This window comes from Schistocerca americana, chromosome 1 (genome assembly GCF_021461395.2).
Source record: "Schistocerca americana isolate TAMUIC-IGC-003095 chromosome 1, iqSchAmer2.1, whole genome shotgun sequence".
In the NCBI taxonomy this organism is placed as follows: Eukaryota; Metazoa; Arthropoda; class Insecta; order Orthoptera; family Acrididae; genus Schistocerca; species Schistocerca americana.
This window is the reverse complement of record NC_060119.1, coordinates 136431528-136439998: the sequence shown is the minus strand read 5'-3', so window position 1 is coordinate 136439998 and position 8471 is coordinate 136431528. Positions and strand designations below refer to the sequence as shown.

General features: G+C 39.0%; 1 non-coding gene across 1 annotated transcript; it reads left to right on the top strand.

The window, feature by feature from the left end:
* The first annotated feature begins 7483 nt into the window (after positions 1–7483).
* On the top strand, positions 7484–7558 carry Trnat-ugu. Its single transcript has one exon. It is a non-coding gene; the product is annotated as a tRNA-Thr (tRNA).
* Positions 7559–8471: the final 913 nt, after the last annotated feature.

Sequence of the window (8471 nt, the reverse complement as noted above, 5' to 3'; positions counted from 1 at the left end):
ATTTTTCACATTTTATATTGTTTATGAAGTTTGTTTACCTATCATATGATATGGAAACTATATATGGTACTGAAGCTTACTTAATGTGATTTCTATTTTGATGACATGTAATATACATACTATTCATTGAATATATGCCTAGATGTAAGAAAATATTTTGGTGGTTGCTTCTGCACTTTATTTTCTTTGTGTGGTAGGACATGCACTATTTTAGTTGTAGTTTACTCATGTTAGTTATTAGACATTTTAATGAACATTTTGACATTGAATTCATATTTTGTGCTTACTACTATTTGTTTCATGTGCTGATGTCATTTATGCTGAAAACATTTTGTTGCTCTTGTTATTATATTTTCTGAGCCTATATGTCGGAAAAGACTGAAATTGGAATATTATGAACAGGCTATGCCTGCTTATTTGCCCACTTGACGGTTGGGATTTACGAAATTGAGGACTTTCCACACTGTGGAATTAAATCATTCTTTTGTGTATTATTGGTGAACCATTCTGTCTGCCTATGGAGGCAACACACATATACTAACAATTTTCATTTTTCTTAATTTTTTCTTAGTATGTAACATGTTTAGGATTAGTGCGACACCTTTTGATATTTTGCATCTTATTCTTAACTGTTACAATAACATTTCTTCCGTTTTTGTAAGACTCAGTGTAGCCCTGAGCACTCTTCTTCCTTTGTCCATGTCAAATTGTAGGTTTTTATGTTACAGTTAGATTGGATCTGTATTGAGGAGGTGAATATTGGGATAGACAATATATATCAGTCATGGGTTCCTTAAGCTACTGTAGGGGGATTATCACAGTCGTCCATTCTGCCATGTCTGCGTTGTATTTTATGTTGGTGGGCGGCTGTTGACATTCTGTTCTCAGTTATATTTTTTAAGCCCTCCCCTTTTATTTCTTATCCTACTGCCAGTCGCTGATTCTATTCTATTTTTATTCTTCTGCTGATGAGAGGGGGCTCGTCTGAACTCGCCAGTAGTACCTATTTCTATCTTTCTTTTCCATCCACATATTTTGAGGTATCACTCCTCCCTTGTTGCAGTGTCTATAATTGTATCATGTCCTCATGCTCTTCAATACAGACCAACAAGCAACTGTCTTCTTAAATGCTGTCTCGTAATACATTTCTTTGTCACAAATTTCCATGTTAATATAGTAAACTGTATCTGGTTGAATAACTTTCAAATTAATTTCCAGATTTATTTACACACTATGATACCGTATTATAGTAGAGTAAAAATTCCAATAACTTTCACATCAGAATGTTGAAGGCCTATGGATGATAAAAAGCTTGCTTATGACATGTCATAAACAAGATTTTTTAAAAAAGTAATGTTAGAAAATGAGAAATTTAATGTGTGTTGTAATATATAGAGTTTTTATTGAATATGAATCATAACTGTTAGACTATAATAATCTTTCATATTGTTTCTTTTACGTCATTCTACTAGTGTTTGAGCATTATAGGTGACACAATATAACATGGAATATTTGTGTAGGAACTTTTACTGAGCTGAAGAATAAAGCCTATGTAATAATTTCAGATAAAGAACCCACCAGCTAAAAGGAACTATGTAAAGGGAATGCCTATGGACCTGTTATTAGAGGAAAAACTTAAATGGGAGAACAGGAACTGCAGTGGTGAAATGGACAGTGAGTTATATTTAAATGGTGGACTGAAAATAACAATTGGACTCTTGTTTGAAAAAATTTTAATGCTTTTCTTATTTTATTTCCAAGAGACATATTCTGTACTCATGTACATAGTTGTAACTAAGATTCAAAAATTTTATCAGTTTTTCTTTGCATACAATATGTTACAGATTAACAGATTACATTTTGATATTTGTGTGCACTGTTGTAAGGAGATTGAAGGGAGGCCTGTTGTAAAATTTAGTAATTTTTGCAAGTTTGAAAAGATAGGATTAAAGCAACTTTTAATGTATTACATTTCATTTCTTTGATGTTATACCACGAGAATCAATATCTCTATGTACTGTTTCAAAGATTATTCTATATAATGATTACTGTAACTTACTAACTTATTATCTTGCTGTTTGGGACACCCAATCCCATGTAGCTTGCGCATGGAATTGTGTGTGTATGTGGGGGGAGGGGGGGGGGGGGGGTATTGTAATGGTACTTGAATTACGTAACCATTACGGCACCTCATCTGAACCTCTCGATACCAGTAATATTCTACTGTATTTCTGTTAACTACTTAACATATTTCTAAGACAAAATTCGGATTTGATTTCATTTTTGATACATCGATATGTTTATATTGCAATGACATTATTCTTACGTGTATTCTTTCTTTTGTCACTATGATCTTTGACGTACTTGTAACTGATTTTTGGGCGCGTAAGCGATTGTTAGTTAGTTGTTGAGTTGTTAGAGAGTCGGACCTTGAGAAAGTCAAGTCTTGGACGTCATGTTGGAAAGACGCATATCGTAGTCAGCTTACAAAATGTGAACTTTAACAATGACTGTGAGGAAGATGTTTTCAGGTATGTTTTGTATTGTGAAGTGATGTTTGTGTGTCACGTGATATTGCAATAAAAGCAATTAAAAGGAAGTGTAACTTAATTTCAGAGTGTTGATTATTGTTTTTACATCACCGTTGTCCAGCCAAAGTGTAATCATCAAGAATGGTTTGTGATGCGCATGTACAAAACTTTTCAGTATAGCAGAATAAAACCTAGGCCTCTTTGCATCCGAGCTTGAAATCATAACCACCTAGATTTTCAATGACTGAGCCATGATAACACGAGACCAGCGTGGGAAACACAAAAAGATGAGTGCGTAGTTTTTTGATTATTACATGAAATGGCTTCATTAACTGTGCTCTAATGACACCTGCCACATAATATGACTGTTGTTGCCCGAATATGCAGTATTTAGCAGCGTGAGCAACACCACAATCGTTATTAAATGCTGACCTTTGTTGTGGCAGGGTTTTTAGATTCGCTAAAGTGAACTCAATTTTGATTTCAGACGAGTCAGCTGACCTGTGATATACGGCGCTTGGTGGTCTACATCGAAACTTCCGCCTATGCTGTTCGACATTTCCGCTCGAAAAAATTCCAGTTTGTGGAGGAAATATCAATAAACATTTTGACCAAAATTGACATTCTCAATAAACATGCTTTTTTCGGGCCAATGATAGTAAACCTCCCCTTAAGTACACGTTACAAAATCAGTACTTGCCACCTAACTGTGCTTCATATCTCTCATTTCTCTATTCCCTAAATTTTTCTACTGCGTATTCTTTTGGCCACTGGATTAGACGTCATTTTATTTTTCGTTATGTTCTATGCAATCAACCCCCTCCTTATTTAGCTGTCACGTTGCAGGTGACGATTATTTGGATTGCACTTTTCTTATAAAAATTATAGAATTTGCTCCTTGCTTAATGGTCATGTGTGTAACTTTTAATATGTACGTATTTTAAATCAATTTTTTAACACGAAACAGCATTGGTAATTCATTTGTTTCCACTGTAGTGGATTTTCATATTGTTACGTGAGTGCTTTGGTGTTGAGTAAATTCTTATTGTTGAGTAGCTACGAAGCTGATTTGTTTGCCCATACCGTAAGTTTTGGTCTGGAAAATTAATTGTCTCTTACATATCTAAATTGTGCTATTTCTCGTGAGATAATAAATATTCAGAACTTGTTTCAATAAATCAAAAATTATGTTAGCAAGGAGCAAGAACCACTCACAGCTCAACCCAGTCCAACCATAAATTGAAATATGAAAACAGACGCACATGGAGGGTAACCAGAGACATATGCAGCGGGGAACGGCATTTCTATGGCGGAGAACAGGAGGCAGACCTCACATAATGTGAAATCCACCTTCCGACGTAAAATGTCTCAATAAAAATCTCCGGCGAAGGGAGAGACAGGGACTTCGCAGCGCCTCGACCATATTTTTCCTTCGCTCCGGATCTGTGCCGCTCCATTTCTCCGCAATCGCTGCTGGCCGGCCGGCAACGCCGGTTATACCTCGGCTAACCTGCCGTTCTTCTGTGGAGTCGTCGCAGTGAGACACTACTGCTGGAGAACAATATCGTCTTTTTTATGACTATTTGTGCAGAATCCTATTCCTCTTTTGCATGTATCTGCATGAAATAATCGAAGCTGCCTGCATGCAAGGAACGTCCGTATGTTTGAACAGGCTACGAATTTTGACATTTCAACTTCCGGTGATATAACATCATTTTGCATTTTTCTCGAGATAATAATAACTTCTTTCGTTGTGTACAACCATAATCCGTCACCAGGAGATACAGCACTCCGTCGTCAGGGCACAAGTGGCCCATCGGGACCATCCGACCGCCGTGTCATCCTCAGTTGAGGATGCAGATAGGAGCGGTGTGTGGTCAGCACACCACTCTCCCGGTCGTTATGATGGTTTTATTTGACCAGAGCCGCTACTATTCGGTCGAGTAGCTCCTCAATTGGCATAATGAGGCTGACTGCACCCCGAAAAATGGCAACAGCGCATGGCTGCCCGGATGGTCACCCATCTAAGAGCCAGCCATGCCCGACAGCCCTCAACTTCGGTGATCTGACGGGAACAGCTGTACCCACTGCGGCAAGACCGTAGGAGATACTGTTGAATGTTGTTTTCAGGTTTCCATTCTTCAGTTGGAAAAAAGGACTCATATAGGATTATTCTGTTGTCCTCTCTATCTGTTTGTTAGCAACCCTTTATTTCAGGAACGGGTAAGCGTATCAAGATGAAATTTATGTCACTTACTGAGGTCTATGTCAGCTTGTCAGTATAATAACGTAAGTCAATGCAATCAAAGATGAGTCCATTTGTCACATATTTTAAAACTAGCAGGGTCACTCATTAAAACTTATAGGTTACTTCCTGTTAGCCTGTTGTTGTGCTGTTGTTGTGGTTTTCAGTCCAGCTCTCCATGCTACTCTATCCCGTGCAAGCTTCTTCATCTCCCAGCACCTACTACAACCTACATCCTTCTGAATCTGCTTAGTGTATTTATCTCTCGGTCTCCCTCTACGATTTTTACCCTCCACGCTGACCTCCAATACTAAATTTGTGATCCCTTGATGCCTCAGAACCAGTCCTACCAACTGATCCCTTCTTCTACTCAAGTTGTGCCACAAATTTCTCTTGTCTCTAATGTGTATTACTAACTACCCTAGGAGATGCATCCAGTGACTTTGCTGCCGAAAGTGAAAGAAGAACAACTAATTCAGTATCAGATTTGGCCTCTTATCTGGTAACAAAGAATTCCGTACAAACTGTGACGATTTCGATTCGACGTGTCAGTCACATTCCAGAGCATTATTATTGAATAAGATTGACTTTAATTTTTCACTTGTTTCTGTTACTTAAATTTGATATTACCGTGTTATGATAGTGAAGAGACGTATAACAAGTGGATACCGACGTCCTTTCATGTTCACAAATACTTTCTGTCTGACAGAAACCTTTCGTGGAATTAGTAAAGGAAATTACTCAATAAGGCATTTGAATATTATGTTCATTCACTGGATGGATTGTGTTTCAGTATTTCCATTTCTAATCATCAGTCGCATTATTCTACAGAATACTGTCTACTGATAACGCAGCTTTATTCAGTTTGCAACAAACCTCAGTATCTTACGGAGTACATCTATGCTTTCTACTTTGTAAACTTGGAGGTGGAGATTTACGCGCGTAAGGTAACTACCTCAATAATTTAGAGTGGGCAAGGGGAAAAAATAAAATGCGCCTGCATATATCTGAACAATGCCACACCCTTTTGCACTATGTAGCAGAGAGACACTGGAACAGAACGTTGTGCCATAAAATCTGGCTGTCCCGTGTGTTAACATTTGCAATGCGCTTTTATGTGTCCCTCGTTGTGCTGTAGCTACTTCAGTATTTAGTTGCTCCCCTCCACAGACAGCACTTTTACATCCTGAAGACGATAGTTACTGGCGCTTTTTATACAGGGCACTATGTGCTGTACGCTGCGCAAATTACAAGAAGCTCAGAGGTCATAAAGCGCCACGTGGCCATTAAATCTCATAACCGTATCGAAACAATGCGAAATGTAACGTTCAGTGACGTTTGTCGTTTGTAAAATGCTAACAGAATGAATTTATGATTCACATGCAGACGTGGTTGCTTTCGACACCATGTCAGTCCTAAATGTCTTCTACCCTATTGTTCTGGATTTCGCTAACACTTCCTCATCGTAAAAATGGTGTTTTGCTCTGATGTTTGAATTATGTATCAAACCAGTTTTGTGGCAATTGCAAAATGTATTAGCATTTAGATAGGATTAATATCATAACATGGTGTTTGCATATTCCTGTCCAATCACATTGTCCTGTAAAATCACCTTTTGCGGAGCGGTCAGCTGAGAGACGTAGAAAGAGTGAACCAGTGAGATTCTAGAAGACAGCGACGCGGATGTAGGGACCTACCGATTCCAGTGCCTTAGCTAGCCGCGTTAGTTTTCTCTGTTGAGCATCCATGGCATGAAGGGTTCGATCAAGGCGATCACACATATTCTCGGTTTGGTTTAAATACGGGGAGTTTGGTGGCCAAGGGAGTACGGTAAACCGATTCTGGTGCTCTTAGATCCAAGCACGTACACTATGAGCTGTGTGACTTGTTGCATTGTCCTGCTGTTACATGCAATCGTGCTGAGGAGAAAACAAACTGCATATAGGCGTGGATACGGTCCCGACGTATCCAAATAACTACAGGGAAATTTCACTGCTCCCTGTAATATACGAAATTCTTTCAAATGCCGTGTGAAACAGACTAGAAGAACAAGCGGACCAGTTAATAGGGGAGTATCAGGCAGGATTTCGCAAAGATCGATCTTGCATCGAACAGATATGGAACTTAAAAACAATTTTGCGAATGAGGAGATGTAGAAATACTGTGGTAACTTTTGTCGATTTTAATAAGGCTTACGATTCAATAGATAGACAAACATTATTTCACGCTTTAGAGTAGTTCAGGATTGACAGGAAAACAAGGTCAATTACTCAACAGGCATTAACAGATACAACCTCCAAAATTAAATTCATGTGAGAAACATCAGAAGCATTTCATATTCATACTGGTGTTCGCCAAGGAGATGGAATATCCCCCCCCCCCCCCCCTTCTGTTTAACATGGTTCTGGAAAAAAATTGTGACGACATGGAAAAGCTGCATGGTCATCAACGGTAACTGTTCTTTTGGGAACAGATACTACATAAATAGTGAAAATATGGCTTCCCGGCCATTGACCTTCTTGTGAGAACGCACACTCTATGCCCGAACTCTTACGGGACTTGGTAGATTAATCTGCCACGAGTAATGAGTATGATGGGCAAACATCTATTAGGCGCACTACGAATGTAGTGGTGTGGACATGTTGGGAGTGTGGGTCTCACGGGGAGCGTGCAAGGGATAAGTCTCTGCAGGCACACTATCCTCTGTGCCCTCGGTGGCTCAGATGGCTAGAGCGTCTGCCCTGTAAGCAGGAGATCCCGGGTTCGAGTCCCGGTCGGGGCACACATTTTCAATATGTCCCCAATGAAGTATATCAACGCCTGTTTGCAGCTAGGATGTTCATTTAATTATCATTTCAAAAGGAATTCTGCCTGGGATTAAAAAAGAGCAGACAATTAGGTTGAAGTGTCTGTCTTTCGCGGACGACCTTGCCATTCTAGCGAACAATAGTGAGGAAGCCAAACTTGCAAGAGAAAAACTACTCGAATTCTCACAGAAAATTGGGCAACATATCTCCTACGAGAAAACACAGTATGTGGAACACAAACCTGTAGATAATCTCCCCATTACTACGCAGTACGGGAAAGTGGCACAAGTTGCCCATTTCAGATATCTGGGAGAGATAATCCAACCATCAGGACTGAACTCAATAGCCAATAAAGATAGAATCCCCAGATTACAAAAAGAATATAAGCTCACTTGGAATCACTATAATAAAAATTATTTCTGTCAATGAGAAACTAAGGCATTACAGCACAGTAGTCCTACCAGAAGCGTTTTATGCTGTAGAAGCTACAGTGACTCATGGTCATACGAAGGTCAGAGATATTGAAAAGCGGGAAAGAAAAATTCTGAGGAAAATATATGGACCAGCGTTTCGGGAAGAATTTGGATGAAGAAGCCAACTAGAGAGATTTACAGAGACACAATAATAGACAGCATTAAAAAGAGGGGATGAAATTTTACGGACATATCAGCAGGATGAATAAAAGCAGGCTCACAAGACCAATCTTCGAGATAGTAAACAAGAGCAAAAACAAGACAAAATAGATCACTGTAGAAGAAGAAGACACTAAAGAACTGGGAATCACACAAGACAACAATAGAGAACAGTTTAGAAACGTCATAAACACACACTCAAACAAGATAGCGGGAAAAAGATGGTTGGAAGAACGCAGGAGAGAACAAAGTGAAC